The following is a 19,769-nucleotide window of genomic DNA, read 5'->3' as shown; positions in this document are numbered from 1 at the left end:
CATTTCATATTAGGTTATACTGCATGTTTAAAAACTGCACAGTATTAATTAGATCTTCCTAAACTGATCCGCGAATTCATAACATCGATAAACGAGTCATACACAACTGCGAGAGTGAACGCGTCTCTTAATATCACCACAAAGTATTTAATCTTCCTCCTTTATCTCATACATCACAATATTCACAATGTCTCCGGTGAGGTGCACTCTGCCCGGTAGAGTTATTCGAGATTTGAATCACAGCACTCACAAATGATTTGGCTGTGATTGCACCTTATGTCAGATCTTGGGGCACTTAAGTAAAGCACCATATTTTTGCCATCGTGACCCGCTCAAATTCGGTTAGTAATAATCACTTGAATTTCAAGGGATTGACTTAGTCGGGCGTTGGAGAGCGTTTTTGTGGTAATACGTGTACCTTTAAGCTGTTTCCCAGTGTTTTGATGATGATGCTTGTTGTTTTAAGGGGCCTAACATCGAAGGTCATCGGCCCTCCCAGTGTTTTAGTATAATACGAAACTAATTTTCATTTCTTACAACTATAAACCGGTCTAGAAAGCCAAGAATAACGGCCGAAAGGATTCGTCGTGCTGACCACCCAACACCTCGTAAAACTGCAGGCCTTCGGGCTGAGCAGCGGTCGCTTGGTAGGCCAAGGCCCTCAAGGGCTGTAGTGCCATGGGGTTTGGTTTGGTTTGGTTTTACAACTATAAAGAATCATTCAGAAGTTCATTGAGAACTTCGGGAAAGTTTCCCTGGAATACTCTTCAGAGTACAATACTTTAATTCTAAAATACAGGATCATATTGGACATGAAAATAATTTGAGGAAGCCACATTTTTCATATCGGTGCTAATTTAAAATTGTTGGCGTGAAAATCTCTTTCGAAGCGAATCAAACAAGCATCAGCATAATGAGCTACATTATTACTAAAACTTGGCTCACACATGACTACAGAACTGTAAGGATGCGATGATCGACTGCGGGCAGCACAGCAGAGTACACGAGACAGTCGCACTTACTTCCCTATATTCAACTACGACTGTCCTCTCACGTGTACGGACGCAGGACTGGTGGGGGAAGATACACCACGCTCCTATAATGAGCGAAAACAGAGATATAATTCTCTATTATTCTTGAGATCCTATAATGTTACTAGCAGATTATAAAAAATAAATTATGTACTTGTCCATTTTATGTATGAGTTCTGCCAATGTGTTTTATCGTCGCTGCGCCTGCAAAAATCTCTATGTGCAATATTTTAGCTTAGATGATGATCTTATTGGCTTTACGTCCTACTAACTACTTTACCTGTTTTCGGAGATGCCGAGGTGGTGGAATTTAGTCCCGCAGGAGCTCTTTTACGTGCCAGTGAATCGACCGACACGAGGCTGACATATCTGAGCACCTTCAAATACCACCGGACTGAGCCATGATCGAACCTGCCAAGTTGGGGTCAGAAGGCCAGTGTCTCAACCGTCTGAGGCACTCAGCTCGGTTTCTTAGTTTAGAACATTGGGCGGTAAGGTTCAATATTGTGCGACAACAGTCAAGGAACTGTCGCCCCACTTGGATGATAAATTGGCATACAGCTTCGGAAGGGCTGGTTTTCATTTGATTTTTCATTCTTCGGAAAAGTTCCCCCCCCCCCCCCGACAATGAAATTTTCAGGGTCAACAGCAAGGATAAGATAGTGCTAATGGGTGATTTCAATGTGAGAAGTGGTGGGTAAATGTGGGGAAGGTATGGAAGCTAATAGAAATGGGACTTCTGTGTGGGATTAACAGTTAAGAATCTGTTCTTCAAACACACATAGAGCTACACATGGAGGGGTAGGGACACAAGATCTATAATAAACTGCATCATAACCGACTTTGAATTCAGGAAATATTTTAGTAATATACGAGTATTCTGGAGATCTTTCGATTATACAAGCAAGTATCTGAACAAAGTAGCTCCACGCCTGGGATAGAGAAAGTAAAATCTGTCTGCAGATGAATAAGGGTAGAAAATATCCATGGAGGGGTAATTGGACAGAAGTACATGAATATGATTAGTGAAAAGTTCCTATCAATAGGGAGTAAGCAGGTTTAGGATATAGAAATAGAATGGATGGCATACAGGAATGCTGCAGTAGAAACAGCATGGGAATGCCTAGGAACAACTATACGTAACGATGGAAAAAAGTGGGGGGGGGGGGGAACGCGGTGGAATGATGAGGTGGTGGCAACTTGTAAACCTAAAAGGAAGCCGTATCAGGAAAGGCTCCAAACAAGGACTGATAGAGACAAATAAAAGAAACAGAGCGAAACAAGTACAGTAATTGTTTAACTAAGAAGCAGTCATGGGAAGATATGGGTAATAACCACGAAAGGCTAGGTCAAGCGGCAGGGAAACATTTCTGGATAGTAAAAAAAAATATCTGAAAGGGAGGAAATTAGGAAATGAATAGTGTTTTGGGTAAATCAGGTGAACTCATAATAGATCCCAGGGATTCACTGGACAGGTGGAAGGAATGTTTTGAAAATCTTCTCAACGTAAAATTAAATATTTCTGTTTATGTTGCGAACAACCGAGCTCGTGGAGGGGAGGACAATGATGTAACGGAAATTACGCTTGAGGAGTAGAAAGGCTAGTAAATAAATGTCAGTCGTAAAGCAGCAGGAATATATGAAACTAGACCTAAAACGGTGAAATATGGAGGGAAGACACCGATGAAATTGCTTCGTAAAGTAATAGGATGAGCACGGAAAGTTAGTAAGGTAGCTTTTGATTCGACGGCAGCAGTAATTGCATCTATCTATAAGCAAGGGAACAGGAAGAACTGCAACTACTATCGAGGTATTTCATTGATCAGTATATCGGGAAAGGTGTTCACTAGCATTTTATACGGAGGGTGCCATCAGTGGTAGAGTAAGTTGGATGAAAACCAGTGTGGTCTCAGACCACAGAGGGGCTGAAAGTATCAGATTTTCAGCATGTACCAGGTAATTGGAAAATGCTGCGAGAGGGAGAGAAAGTTATGTTTTTGTTTCGTACATCGACAGAAGGCATATGACAGAGTAGCGAGGGAAAAGATGTTTCCGTACTGGGGGATTATGGGATTTAGGGCAGATTATTAAAAGCAATCAAAGGCATTTATGTTGACAACTGGGCTGCAGTGATGGTACGGTGGCAAGAGTTCTTGGGCAAGGAACGTACAGGGGTAGGGTGACGTTGTAATCTTTCACCTTTGTTGTTCATACTTTACATGGATCATGTACTGAAAGGTATAAAGTGGCACCGAAAGATTCAGTTAGGTGAAAATTTATTAAGCAGTTTTCCCTATGCCGTCGACTTGGTCTTAATGGCAGACTGTGCAGCAAACCTTGTAACTTGAAAATAGGTGCTATGAATGTGATATGAAAATGATCATTTCCAAGACTAAACTGGTGACAGTAGGGAAGAAACGGAAGAGAATTGGATGTCTGGTTGGGAATACAGAACTGGAACAGGTAGATCATTTTAAGTATTTGTTTTCTCCCAGGATGGTAGTACAGTAAAAGAGACTGAATCTAGGAGAAGCACAGCAAATGCAATGAACTTGCAGTTGTGATGAACAGTATTCTGTATGTATGACGTCAGCTCCGGGACGAAGATATGTTTATACTGGTCTGTTTTCAGACCAACTTTGCATTACGGGAGTGAAAGCTGTGTGGACTCAGGACATCTTATCAATAAGTTAGAAGTGTTAGACACGAAAGTAGCGAGAATAATTGCCGGTACAAACATGTGGCAACAATGGCAGGAGGGTACTCGGAATGAGGAGATAAAGGCTAAGTTAAGAATTAACTAGATTGTTGAAGCTGTATGCATAAACCGACTTCGGTCGTGTGGTCATATGAGGCGAATGGAGGAGGATAGGTTACCTAGGAGAATATTGGACTTGGTTACAGAAAGTAAGGGAAGTAAAGGGAGATAAAAACTACGATGTTTCTAATGATTTAATGATAGAAGTATGGAACTAAACGAGGCCACAGAGCTAGTTTCAAATGGAGGTTTTGTGGAGGCGTTTAGTAAATTCACGGGGGCTTGTACGCTGAACGCTTAAAGGTATAACAGACTATAATGAAGGTGTATCAAATACAGTAGAGACAATACGCGACACTTCCGGATTTAGCCTTGTTAAAATGGGAGACAAGTCACAAGTGGCGCTCCTAGTGGCTTGACCTGAAAATTCGCGCTAAATTCAAATATCAATGGAAATGTATATACGGAAATGGAAAAATAAATTACGTCTAGAAAGAAAGTGTTACTAAGATATTAACTTCAAAGTTGCTAAAGCAATTCTGGATAAATGAATGAAGAATGATTTAACAGGTTATTATTTAAAGACTGAAATTAGACATATAATCAAGATGTGAAATAGACTGCTGTGAAAGGGCTTGATCTTTCATTTATGGAGTACTTTTTTAGCTTTAGAATTCCTGCCTGAACGTTCACGGTTACATTTTTCTTTTTTCTCATTTAAAAGCATTGTATCATCATATTAAAACACTTGTCAACAAAAATATCGGTACATTCCTTACACACATGATTCAATGAATTTACATTTAAGAGCTGGACAATTTTCCTTCTAACTTGGAGCCTACTAACAGAAAGAAAATCTATAAATTTATCCCCAAAAACATTTAAACTTTCCCTTTAAGCAATACTTGCCATAATACTATTACATTAGGGTAAAGTAAATTTGCATCATCGTATTGTTTCAACAAAATATGTACATTTCTTAAATCAGCCATATTTTCTTCAGTGCTTGACAACGCATTACGGCATTCCAAATGGGGTAAATTGGAACACAACCAGCCACACTCATATTCATATGTATTTTCCTGAATTAAATCAAACCCACAGATCACACCTACAACAACACATCGGCATTGAAGGTTAACTGCTGCACTATACAATATAATATGCGTATTATATTTTAAGCCAGTTAAAATATGGATCGAGCACGTCAGAAGATTATGAAGTACCGGTACTATAAAAATCTCTTTGTCATTGGAAGAATATATATGCAAACACAATATTACTTACATTTTCTTGTCACGAGGAAAGCGAAAGAAAGACCGCGCATTCTTCTCTACTTCATAGTTACTGCAAACAAACACAGCACTTATCTTTCCCCTCATGTTGAGAGGAGATATCAAGGAATGACACACGCTACTATTTTATTATGTCAACTCACTGAAAACGCATAAATAACACCAAAAACTTCACACACAAGTACACGTGCTCTTATGACAGAATCAGTAGTTCTCAGGTCAATCCGCTAGAGAGAGCTCTAATAGCTGTCCCTCGATATCTCGCTGAGTGTCGCGTATTGTCTCTACTGTATTTGGGTGTATATATTGTTACGTGCCAGCCCCGTGGTAGCTCCTTTCGGTACTTCCAGGAAGGGGCTGGTGACTCAGACGACCTAGAATCTCCCAGCCGGCCTGTGGGGGTGGGGCCGGCCTTTCCGTGTATTGTTCTCTGCGGCTGGCTTACATGTGAGTTCCTTGGAGATTCGACGGAAATGTTCTGCCTGCAGTGACATCGTGAAGTTTCTGGATCAAATCACGCGAGCTATAAAAATGGAGCCTAGCCACGGACAGTCAGTCGGAGTTGGACTCCGTGTGAGAGTCAGTGTTAGATTAAGTGACAGTTGGGCTCCGAGGTGGAGCCAGTGAGACACTCAGTGGCTGGGCTGAGGGCGACAGAGATGTTGGCTGTCGCTAGTGTTCCACCGAGGTTTGAACCAGGAGTTGTTGTTGTGGTGTCGGAGAGACCATTGAATGTGTAACTGGAGGCGACAGAACGAAAGACTATACTGTGTGGTTCTATGGACTGAGGATCGCCGTGAGCCAGCGAGGAAATGCGCTACCGTGAGTGCGAGGATAAATGTACCTGTGTAAATGTTCGCTGTCCTGAGTATTGTCTTGCTGTTGAATAGTGTTGAGCTGTTCATTTGTTCACTGCATGGGACTGTGCGAAGTACTGGACTATCATTGGAGTCGAACCGACGAACAGTCGCTGTGTGTTGTATAGCCAGTTGCACTGTGTTCAAATCAGCAGTCTACGCACAGCGGCTGTAGGAGGTGACTGGACTTTGGGAAAGTGAAAGTAATGATTAGCGCCCCAGCTAAAGGAACGGGCTGGTCCCTTGCTGCGCCATAAGGTAGAGAGAATTGTAAATAGAGGTGTGGCCATTCATAACTGGTTAGAATTGCTTGTGTTTAAGTATGTGTGTGGGCATTTATTAGGACATCCTGGAATAAATTAGAGAAATGAAATAGATGGAGTTTTATTAGTAACAATATGGTTGTACATACATCTTCATTATAGACTGTTATTGTTGTCAGCGTTTAGTCTACAAGCCTTTGTGTCCTTCTTTAGATCAAGACCTTTTATCTCTATATTTAAAAACTCAGTCTAACAATCGTCGTTCTTGATCTCCGTCTACTTATATTACCTTCCAAGGCCGGGTCCATTATTCACCTGGGTAACCTATACTCCTCCATTCGCCTCACATAAGCCCACCACTGAAGTCAGATTATATGTACGGCTTCATCCATCGAGTTTATTCTTGCTAGGAAACTGAATCTAGCAAAGAAGTCAGCTCAGGATAACATGATGGCAAGCATAATTTGAAGTCATACAAATTTTAGTGAAAAATGGAAGGGTATGTACATGTACTTTAAGGCAGAAACAGGTTCCAAGAAGGTTTTCCAGGAATTATTAATGAACAAGTGAAGTGTGTATGAGAGGATCTTCAAAAGGCAGAAGTATTCAGTCAGCAGTATGTAAAGATTGTTGGTTATAAGGATAATGTCCAGATAGAGGAGGTGACTAATGCTAAAGAAGTATTAAAATTTACATATGATAAAAATGACGTTTACAATAAGATACAAAAGTTGAAAACTAGAAAAGCGGCTGGAATTTATAAGATTTCTGTGGATATACTGAAGACAATGGGTTGGAATATAGGCCCTAGTGCCATTTCTGAAGTACATGCATGATTATTGTTTGCATGAAGGAGCTATACCAAATGAATGGAGAGTTGCTATAGTAGCCCCTGTGTATGAAGGAAAGGGTGATAGACATAAAGCTGAAAATGCCAGGCCAGTAAGTTTGACATGCATTCCGTGTAAGCTTTGGGAAGGCATTCTTTCTTATTATATTAAGACATGTTTGCGAAATTAATGACTGGTTCGATAGAAGGCAGTTCGGGTTTAGGAAAGGTTATTCCACTGAAGCTCAACTTGTAGCATACCACCAAGATTTCTTGGATTTGGGAGGTCAAACGGACTATATCGTGATTGACATGTCTAAAGCATTTGATAGGTTGGATCACGGGAGGCTGCTGACAAAAATGAGTACAATTGGACTAGACAAGAGAGTGACTGAATGGGTTGCTATATTTCTAGAAAATAGATCTCAGAGAATTAGAGTAGGCGAAGCTTTATCTGACCCTGTAATAATTAAGAGGGGAATTCCTCAAGGCAGTATTATTGGACCTTTATGTTTCCTTATATATATATAAATGATATGAGTAAAGAAGTGGAATCAGGGATTAGGCTTTTTGCGGATGATGTTATTCTGTACAGAGCAATAAATTATTTACAAGATTGTGAGCAACTGCAAAATGACCTCATTAATGTTGTGAGATGGACAGCAGGCAATGGTATGATGATAAACGGGGTTAAAAGTCAGGTTGTGAGTTTCACAAATAGGAAAAGTCCTCTCAGTAACTGTGTTGATGGGGTGAAAGTTCCATATGGGGATCACTGTAAGTACTTAGGTGTAAATGTAAGGAAAGATCTTCATTGGGGTAATCACATAAATGGGATTGTCATTAAAGGATACAAATCTATGCACATGGTTATGAGGGTGTTTAGGGGTTGTAGTAAGGATGTAAAGGAGAGGGTATATCAGTCTCTGGTAAGACCCCAACTAGAGTATGGTTCCAGTGTAAGGATTACTTGATTCAAAAACTGGAAAAATTCCAAAGAAAAGCAGCTCGATTTGTTCCGACAAAAGAGTAGCTTTACAAAAAAGTTGCAAAGTTTGGGCTGGGAAGACTTGGGAGAAAAGAGACGAGCTGCTCGTCTAAGTGGTATGTTCCGAGCTGTCAGCGGAGAGATGGCGAAGAATGACATAAGTAGACGAATAAGTTTGAGTGGTGTAGGAAGTTGGAATTCAAGAGGACAAATTGGGGCAAATATTCGTTTATAGGAAGGGGAGTTAGTGATTGGAATAACTTACCAAGGGAGATGTTCAATAAAATCCCAATTTCTTTGAAATCATTTAAGAAAAGGCTGGGAAAACAACAGATAGGGGATCTGCCACCCGGGCGATTGTCCTCAATGCAGATCAGTGTTGATTGATTGATTGATTTTGATTGATTGATTGATTGATTGATTGATTGATTGATTGATTGATTGATTGATTGATTGATTGATTGATTGAACTTACCTTGTATCTCCTCATTCCGAGTACCTTCCTGCCATTGTTCCCACGCGTTTGTATACCGGTAACCAATCTCGTTACTTTATGTCTGTCACCTCCAACTCATGAATAAAATATCCTACGTCCACTTTCACTTCCGTGCAAAAAAGTCGGCCTAAAGGCAGAGCGAAGTGAAGAGAGTTTCATCCGAGAACTCACTTCCTCTTGTAAGTACCCACCGTTGATAGGAAGTACGAGCTCGCTACGTTGGTTTTGCTGCACCTTGCTTCAATTGCACTTACTACACTACTATACACATTCTCAATAATTGAAACGATGCACCTGTTCCTAGTTTGTATTCCCGATCTGACATTCAGTCCTCTTAGGATTTATTCCCTAATGACGTAGTCTTGGAAATACTTCATTTTTACTCTTGCACCTGTTTTCAATTTCCAAGATATTAAATTGCCGGCTTAATGCTAAATGAAGAAAGTTTATTACTATACGATATTTATATTCCTTACAAGTGAGATTTACAATTTGCTTTACGTCACACCGACACAGATATAGGTCTTATGGCGACGATGGAATAGGAAGTAAGCGACCGTGGCCTTAATTAAGGTACAGCCCCAGCATTTGCCTGGTGTAGAATGTGAAACCACGGAAATCCATCTTCAGGGCTGCTGACACTGGGGTAAATATTAATTAATTTACGTTCAGTTCAGTTCTCAAATTGAAATACCGATACTAGAAAACAAGAAATGGATGTATGTAAGTGAAGTAAAGGTTACACTGGGGTTCAAACCGCACAACTACTTGCTCGGTAGATTAGGATAGGAAAGCAGCGTTTGTTATAGACCTTTACTTCACTTACATACATCCATTTCTTGTTTTCTAGTATCGGTATTTCAATTTGAGAACTGAACTGAACGTAAATTAATTAATATTTACCTCAGTGAAGGTTCTCAGATATATTCTCGCGCCTTTAAAAATCTCAACTGTATCGTAAAGCCAAGGAAGCGTGATCTATCTAGATTCCACTTTTCTTCTTACACTTAGCAACGGTTTCAGTGCTTGCGGCCAAATAACAGCCTTTGATCAAGTAAGGGATGCCATGCGTCTGACGTGAACTAATACGCCCATGTAAGAGGCTACGCTATTCCGCACTCTCCCCCCCCCCCCACTTCAACGCCCTCCCACCCACTTTCTTGCCATCCTTCCAAGGAACTCCCTCTTTAAAAGCTTATTCGGTTGTGTCACACGAAACTTGTCTGCTACATTCTCTAGCTCCCACATACTCTTTGGCTCCCAGTGTTCGAGTGGACACATTTGGAAAGTAACGTCTGTGTTCTGATGCGAACTTTGAACAGGAGTGGATCAAGCCATCCCTTATCGACGTCATCTGAAGTAGATCGTGCGGATATTTCGATAATAATAATAATAATAATAATAATAATAATAATAATAATAATAATAATAATAATAATACGGTCACTTAATCCAACCACATGCTACAACTGCGGAAAAGTAACAGTAGTGGGGACAACATTCTCTAAATTGAAAACTGGAATTTTTCATCCAGTTGTGGATAAATTTTCAACTACTTGTAATAAACCCTCAACTTGAATATTACTCAATACTCCTCCATGCGCTAACAAATGGTTGGTGTTACGCTAAAGAGAACCAAGTAAGATTATAATAATTTCGAGAAAAACTGAGAAAACTTTAGTTCATTCTTACAGCGTACTTACTAAAGGTATTAACCCACTGCAAGACTGTAGATTATTATTATTATTATTATTATTATTATTATTATTATTATTATTATTATTATTATTATTATTATGTTGATGTATTATATACTTTATAAGCATAGATTAATATTTTCTTTTTTTGCTAGTGAGTTAACGTCGCACTAACGCACGGAAGACTTTCCGTGACGTAAGGATGGGGAAAAGCTAAAATTGGAAAGATAGCGGCCGCAACCTTAACTAAGTTACAGCCACCGCATTTGCCTGGTGTGAAAATGAGAAACTACCATCTTCAGGGATGCCGGCGGTGGGATTCGAACACACCGTCTCCCGAATACAGCTCTCAGCTACGCGACCGTAATCGCTCCGCAAACTCGCTCGATGAGAAGAAGAAGAAGAAGAAGAAGAAGAAGAATCATGGCCTCAGCTACCGTATGCAGGCATTTCGACTTACAAAAATGTAAGGGCAGAGATTGGAAGAATCACGGAAGCAGAGCTATGACGAATAAATTACATTCATCAGACCTTGCGAAGCACTTTGATTACAGTATAAACGAATGTTCAACTGAAATAATTTTATGATTAAACTATTAATTATATTGAATTTCAGTATTTCACATAACGTATTACGTAATCAATCAATCAATCAATCAATCAATCAATGATCGTCATTCAGGGCTGTCGCTTGGGTGATAGATTCCATATCAATTGATTACCTAAATTTTTCTCAAAGGTTTCCAAAGTAGTGGGAAATTTATCGAACATTTCTGATGATATTTTATTCCAATCCCTAACTCCTCGTCTTATAAATGAATATTTTCTCAATTTGTCCGCTTGAATTCCAACTTAATATTCATACTATGATCTTTCCTACTTTTAAAAGCTCCGCTCACAATTATACGTCCTCTAAAGTCATTCCACGCCATCTCTCCACTCACAGATCAAAACTCACACATAGTCGAGAAGCTCGTCTCCTTACTCCCAAGTCTTCCCAGCACAAATTTTGTAACATTTTCCTAACACTACTCCTTTGTCGGAAATCACCCCGAACAAATCGTGCCTGCTTTCCGCTGGATCTCCTCCAGTTTTCATATCAAGCAGTCCTGGTGTGAGACCCATACACTGGAACCGTACTTATACCAGAGACTTATACGCCCTCCCGCTTACATCCTTACTACAACCCCTAAATACTCTCATAACCACGTGAAGAGATCTGTAACCTCTCTTAACAATCTCGTTAATATGATTACCCCATTCGTTATATTAACACTCAGGTACTTACAGTGTTCCCCGTGAGGTACTATCACCCCATAAACACAGTAATTAAAACTGAGAGGAATGTTCCTCTTCTTGTAACTTACAACTTGACTTTTAATCCCATTTACCATCATACCATTATCCGCTGTCCATCTCACAACACTTTCTAGGTGCCCCTGCAGTTGCTCACAATCCTGCAACTCATTTACTACTCTATACAGTATAACATCATCTGCAAACAGCCTTATCTGTGATTCCAGTTTTTCAATCATACCATTTGTAAATATAATAAAACATAAATGTCCAATAATACTGCCCTGCGCGACAAACCTCATAATCATTACAGGATCAGATAACACTTCACCTACTCTAATTCTCTACAAATTTAGCCACCCATTCAAGCACTCTTTCATCAGTAATTTGCATGATCTACCCTATCAAAAGTCTTGGACAGGTCAATAGCAATACAGTCCATTTAACCTCCTGGATCTAAAATATCTGCTATATCTTGCCGGAATCCTACAAGTTAAGCTTCACTGGAATAACCTTTCCCAACCCCGAACTGACTTGTACAAAATAAGTCAGTAATTTTGCAAACGTGTCTAATATAATAAGAAAGAATGCTTTCCCAGAGCTCACAAACAACACATGTCAAGCGGCTGGTCTGTAATTATCCGCTTTATATTTGTCACCCTTTCCCTTGTACAGTGGGGCTGCTATTGCAACTACCCAATCATTTGGTATCGCTCATTCATGCAAACAGTAAATAAATAAGAATTTCAGACATGGCACTTTATCCCAAACACATAGCCTTTAATATATCCCCAGAAATTTTATCAATTTCAGCTGCCTTTATAGCTTTCAACTTATGTATCTTTTTGTAATTATCTTTATTATCACGGTATTTTTTTTGCTAGGGGCTTTACGTCGCACCGACACAGATAGGTCTTATGGCGACGATGGGATGGGAAAGGCCTAGGAGTTGGAAGGAAGCGGTCGTGGCCTTAATTAAGGTACAGCCCCAGCATTTGCCTGGTGTGAAAATGGGAAACCACGGAAAACAATCTTCAGGGCTGCCGATAGTGGGATTCGAACCTACTATCTCCCGGATGCAAGCTCACAGCCGCGCGCCTCTACGCGCACGGCCAACTCGCCCGGTCACGGTAATTTTAAGCAATTTGCTGGTATTATTCGCCTCCTCTATCTGGACATTATCTTTATATCCAACTACCTCCACATACTGCTGACTGAATACTTCTGCCTTCTATTAGTCCTCACATATACACTCCCCTTGTCCATTACTGATATTCCAGATGAATGGAGAGTTGCTATAGTAGCCCCTGTGTATAAAGGAAAGGGTGATAGACATAAAGCTGAAAATTACAGGCCAGTAAGTTTGACATGCATTGTATGTAAGCTTTGGGAAGGCATTCTTTCTGATTATATTAGACATGTTTGTGAAATTAATAACTGGTTCGATAGAAGGCAATTCGGTTTTAGGAAAGGTTATTCCACTGAAGCTCAACTTGTAGGATTCCAGCAAGATATAGCAGATATCTTGGATTCTGGAGGTCAAATGGACTGTATCGCGATTGACATGTCTAAAGCATTTGATAGGGTGGATCATGGGAGACTACTGGCAAAAATGAGTGCAATTGGACTAGACAAAAGAGTGACTGAATGGGTTGCTATATTTCTAGAAAATAGATCTCAGAGAGTTAGAGTAGGTGAAGCTTTGTCTGACCCTGTAATAGTTGAGAGGGGAGTTCCTCAGGGCAGTGTTATCGGACCTTTATGTTTTCTTATATATATAAATGATATGAGTAAAGGAGTGGAATCGGAGGTAAGGCTTTTTTGCGGATGATGTTATTCTCTATAGAGTGATAAATAAGTTACAAGATTGTGAGCAACTGCAACGTGACCTCGAAAATGTTGTGAGATGGACAGCAGGCAATGGTATGTTGATAAACGGGGCTAAAAGTCAGGTTGTGAGTTTCACAAATAGGAAAAGTCCTCTCAGTTTTAATTACTGCGTTGATGGGGTGAAAGTTCCTTTTGGGGATCATTGTAAGTATCTAGGTGTTAATATAAGGAAAGATCTTCACTGGGGTAATCACATAAATGGGATTGTAAATAAAGGGTACCGATCTCTACACATGGTTATGAGGGTGTTTATGGGTTGTAGTAAGGATGTAAAGGAGAGTGCATATAAGTCTCTGGTAAGACCCCAACTAGAGTATGGTTCCAGTGTATGGGACCCTCACCAGGATTACCTGATTCAAGAACTGGAAAAAATCCAAAGAAAAGCAGCTCGATTTGTTCCGACAAAAGAGTAGCGTTACAAAAATGTTGCAATGTTTGGGTTGGGAAGAATTGAGAGAAAGAAGAAGAGCTGCTCGACTAAGTGGTATGTTCCGAGCTGTCAGCGGAGAGATGGCGTGGAATGACATTAGTAGACGAATAGGTTTGAATGGCGTTTATAAAAGTAGGAAAGATCACGATATGAAGATAAAGCTGGAATTCAAGAGGACAAACTGGGGCAAATATTCATTTATAGGAAGGGGAGTTAGGGATTGGAATAACTTACCAAGGGAGATGTTCAATAAATTTCCAATTTCCTTGAAATCATTTCGGAAAAGGCTAGGAAAGCAACAGATAGGGACTCTGCCACCTGGGCGACTGCCCTAAATGCAGATCAGTATTGACTGATTGATTGATTGACTGATCCCTAGAATGTCCTTCCTGAAACCTGTTTCTGCCTTAAGCTATCTATACACATCCCTCCATTGCTCCCTGAAATTCACATGGCTGCCAATTTTGGTTGATATAATGTTATCATTAGCTGATTTTGTCCTTAAATTCAATTCCCCAGGAAGCTCTTTCAATCTCTCCCCACTCCCACAACCATTAATTACTCTATTTCTTTCTAATCTGCACCTCCCCCTTAAAATATGTATTTCCCTGTTATAATATAGTGAGTCCTGACCATTCCCCACCACTTTTGTTTTCATGCTCCTCAACAATTGCTTTAAACCGATCTTACAGGCTGGTTACACGTTTATTTAACATTTTCTATTGATCCTAATAGCTTTTTAAAATATCCTCATGCCCCTCTTATCAGCCATGTGGTATTGCCTAATAGTCCTACGTTTACAATATTCCTATCTATCACATTTATTTTTAACTACGACAGAAACAGCTTCATGTTCACTTATACCATCCATCACTTCTGCAATATAGTAACATAAAATGTACAACATTCCAGAGCAGATCATGTAGAAAATGTCTATATTTCACGTTATTGTAAGAGTTACGCATTGTTATTTAAATCAATGTAAGGAACAATACACATCGTCGTTAATCAAACAAAACCAAAATAAAACAAATCTTGGCAATACTGAATTATATTCTTTTGTAATGTGACTGAACACGGTACTACCGAGTGAATTGGCCGCGTGGTTAGCGTCGGTAGCTGTGACCTTGCATTCGGAACATGGGGTGTTCGAATCCCACCATCGGGAGCCCTGAAAATGGTTTTCGGTGGCTTCCCTTTTTTACACCACGCCAAAATACTGGGGCTGTATCTTAATTAAAGCCACGGGCGCTACCTCCCTCCTTTCTCATCCTTGCGTCGCTGAAAGCCTTCGATGTGTTAGTGCGACGTTACAACACTAGGAAACAGAATGAACATTACCGAGCCTTGAGTTGATCTGCGTTACCGTGATCATCGTCTCCCGGCTGTAATAAACCTTTTGTTATTACCCTACGGTCAACTCTAGCATAAGGAAACTCGTGCTTTAAGCTATCATTCACTGTCATTATCTTCTATTCTTTCTTGAAATATCACTTCCTTCATTTTACCATAACGCTGCCCAATTGTTCAATACCCATTCATCGAGTAATAGAATAGCTGCCTCTGTGGATCAGCGGTAGAGTGTCGGCCTCCGGATCCCAAGATAGCGGGTTCAAACCCGGCAGTGGTAGTCGGATTTTTGAAGGGCGGGAAAAAGTCCATTCGACACTCAATGTCGTACGATGTCGGCATGTAAAAGATCTCTGGTGACACATTTAGTGTTTACCCGACAAAATTCATTAAATCTCAGCCATAGACGCCCAAGAGAGTTTAGGTTTACTCCGTTTGCCATCTAGTGGGGACCTAGAGTAAAACGGAACGTCGAAATTGACGAGCAGACAGCCAGATGGCGTCAAATTGAAATGTCTGCACACGGTAGCTGAGGCCATATTATTATTATTATTATTATTATTATTATTATTATTATTATTAAGTAATGGAATGTATACACACACACACATACATCATTTATTAACTCCGTGACTCGGCCCCGCGGTGTAGGGGTAGCGTGTCTGCCTCTTAACCGAAGGCCCCGGGTTCGATTACCGGTCACGTCAGGGATTTTTACATGGATCTAGGGTCTGGTTCGAGTTCCACTCAGCCTACAATTGAGGAACTATCTGACGATGAGATGGCGCCCCCGATCTAGAAAGCCAAGAATAACGGCCGAGAGGATTCATCGAGTCGACTACACGACACCTAATCTGCAGCCTTCCGGGGCTGTTGTGCCATGGGGTTTCGTTTGGTTTGGTTTTTCTTAACTTTTTACTTCACCCTCTACAGAGTCGACGCCCACCCGCAGCTGTACGTTCTAAATATGTCTTGAGTAGGTCCCTCTAGTGTACGCATGTATACTTCTTACAGCACAAGCCCTACGCAAAGTTGATAATATAATTTTGCGCAGCCAAACTCGTACAATAACAATACCAAATTGCAAAGTAAACGTTGATCACGTGGCTTAGCACCAGAAATCAAACGTATCTGAAAAATAATAAATAGTTACTGTTACTCCAATAGCAATCTCAACCAGGACAGCTCCAGTAACTGAATTTCACAAGCAACACTTAGCAGGAAACACCCGCCGTGTAATCATGGAACATTTGAAACTTGTTTCGGAAATCCACAGAAGTTCTGTTTAAGACAGGAATACATTATGGTCATTTAAACAACAATAATAATAATAATAATAATAATAATAATAATAATAATAATAATAATAATAATAATAATAATAATCTTCTCGACTTAGTACAATCCAAACACAAGGAAAGTACCTCCGCGGATATAGGACCTCGATGTTAAATGAGCCTGTCATATACGCCCAAAATGACTACGAATATACTCCTTTTCACCTTCAACGATTCTCAAGTACAATCCTCATGTGATGTACACTCCAGGTATAACGGAAGTGCATTCTAATCACAACTCACTCGCCACAGCTCTGCTTCCGTAATTCTTCCAATCTCTGCCCTTGTATTTCCTTTAAAATTCCCCTTCAATGTGCCGTCAAGAGTAATCGTTACGGCAACGACGAATCAATATAAAGCGATTATTTTAAAATTCTGCAGTCTGTTAGAGCCTATTTAGATCAACCAGCAATATGTTAGCTGTGATAGTTGCTTGAATATGTTATTGTTCGTGATAGTCGAATCTTACGGTTTTTTAATATTTGAAGTCATCTCTCTTTTTCTTTTTCTTTAAGTTTCGACTCAGTTAATTTATAAGTGTTAGATTCTTCAGTCTGCCGAAGCTAACTTTGAGTTAATAAATTTATAAATTACCTGAAAGAGAAAACATATGGTAACAGAAGTACACCTGAAAAAGAAACAACTTTATTAAAATAGAATTCTAATCTTTCTTTATTTCTTTCTTTCTTTCTTCCTTAATCCGTTTACCTCCCGGGGTTGGTTTTTCCCTCGGACTCAGCGAGTGTTCTGGAGCGTGAGACCTTTGGGTCGGGGGATACAACAAGAAAGGAGGACCAGTACCTCACCCAGGCAGCCTCACCTGTTATGCTAAACCGGGGCCTTGTTGGAGATGGGAAGATTGGAAGGGATAGACAAGGAAGAAGGAAGGAAGCGGCTGTGGCCTTAAGTTTCGTACCATCCCGGCTTTTGCCTGGAGGAGAAGTGGGAAACCATGGAAAACCACTTGTAGGATGGCTAGGGCGGTAATCGAACCCCCTCTACTCAGTTGACCTCCCTAGGCTGAGTGTACCCCGTTCCAGCCCTCGTACCACTTTTCAAATTTCGTGGCAAGGCCGGGAATTGAACCCGGACCTCCGGGGGTGGCAGCTAATCACGCTAACCACTACACCACAGATGCGGACATAGAATTCTAATAATCATTAAAATCTGTGTATGAGCTAAATTATGAGCCCTTGGATACACTTCATTTCTGTGAGAACAGCACATCAATAACAACTTCCATTTCAGAAATATTTGGGGTGCAAGTTTTAGGTGATTCATCTGTATAATCATATACTGTACACTGACTTAGCAAATGTCATAGGATAGTCACCTAATAGCGTGTGGGGCCTCCTCTGGCCCTGCGAACTGCAGTGAGACGCTGTGGAAGTGAGTCGACAAGTCCCTGGTAATCCTCTGGACGCAGCTGACACCAAATCGTTTGCAGAGCGGCCGCCATTGCTGGTCTGTTCGTGGGTGCAGGATCCATGGCACGGAGTCTGCGTTCCAGGACATCCCAGATATGCTCGATAGGGTTCATATCGGGGCTCCTGGGTTGACATGGCAGTCGTTGGACCTCCGCTGCATGTTCCTGGAACCATTCCCGTGCGACGTGGGATCGATGTGGCGGCGCGTTATCATCTTGAAACACCGCAGAACCGTCTGGGCGCTGGAAGGCCAAAAATGGGTGGAGATGGTCTCCGAGCAGCTCAACATACCGCGTACCATTCAAAATCTCTTCCAGAACAACTAGGGGGCCCATTCCATACCAGGAAAATGCACCCCAGACCATAACAGAGACACCAGCGCCCTGGACCACACCTTCGAGGCAGGCGGGATCCAATTCTTCATGTGGTCTGCGCCATACACGGTACCTCCCATCGGCATGGTGCAGTTGAAATCGTGATTCGTCCGACCATATCACGTTACGCCATTGTTCTAGTGTCCATCCCTGGTGACTGGCGACAAATGTGCGTCATTGTGCTCGATGACGTTGGGTTAACAGTGGCACCCGTGTGCGGCGCCGGCTCCCATAACCCATAGAACCCATGTTCCTACGGATTGTCCACTGGGAGACGTGTCTAGCACGGCCTGTGTTGAATTGAGCCGTGATTTGTTACACGGTTGCCCGTCTGTCACTATTGACAATCCGTCTCAGATGTCGCCGGTCACGGTCATCGAGGGTGGCTGGACGGCCGGTCGTTCGTCTGTTGTGGACGGTGACACCCGCATTCAACCATTCAGGATACACCCTGGACACGGTTGATCATGTGAAGCCGAATTTCCGCACCACTTCCGAAATCGCACTTCCCATCCGTCGGGCACCGACCACCATACCCCGTTCGAACGGTGTCATCTCACGACGACGTTCCATGTTTTGCCCGTCACATGCACAGCCACTGCTCACAAGGTCTCCTATACAACTGCCGCTGGCACAGTGGGCGTGTGGTGCGCAAACAACACACCTGCGCATCAGTGCTCGGCTATCCCATGACATTTGCTCAGTCAGTGTATATGTTGTACATACGATGTCAATGAGACATTCTATGTACGGCACGTCATTGAGAAATACTTGAGAAACGCAGCCTTTAAGCTGGAAATCAGATAGGACAAACATGAATTTGAAGACGGTATATAAAGGCGTGTGAACAAGGTAGCGTGTTCTTCACATCATCGGTGGCCGCGCTGGTTGTCTCGAGCACCAGAAAATTGTAGATTACGAGTCCACACTTGAAGCAGAAAACTACAACAGGAACTGGGAAGGTGGACGTCATCGCAGAAGAATTGATCCACGGACGACAGCATCAGGACCTTGTGATGAAGGAAGGCAATCCATGAGACCCAATCATTTGGTCTTGCAAGTCAACTACTACTAGGAGAAATGGCACTGAGCTTTAAATATATAACGAAGAGATTATTTTCAAGTCTGAAACTCGGCTGTCTTGATTATTCAATTATTATTATTATTATTATTATTATTATTATTATTATTATTATTATTATTATTATTATTATTATTATTATTATTATTGTGATATTTTGTTTTAATACACATATTATTAACAAATCGTTCAATTAAATCCTTCTAATAACAGCCTAATTGCGTACTCCTATCAATTTTCCATCCTTTCCATGCGGTATCAAGTAGTGCCCAGTTAACAGAATACCAGATTTGCAACATATGTACAAGTTCAGTGCTCTACAACAGATTTTCCCCCTACTTGTTTAACGTATCACGAACACATCGAAGGT

The sequence above is a fragment of the Anabrus simplex genome, chromosome 2 (assembly GCF_040414725.1).
Source record: "Anabrus simplex isolate iqAnaSimp1 chromosome 2, ASM4041472v1, whole genome shotgun sequence".
Taxonomy (NCBI): domain Eukaryota; kingdom Metazoa; phylum Arthropoda; class Insecta; order Orthoptera; family Tettigoniidae; genus Anabrus; species Anabrus simplex.
The sequence above is the reverse complement of the archived record's forward strand: the minus strand, read 5'-3'. Positions refer to the sequence as shown.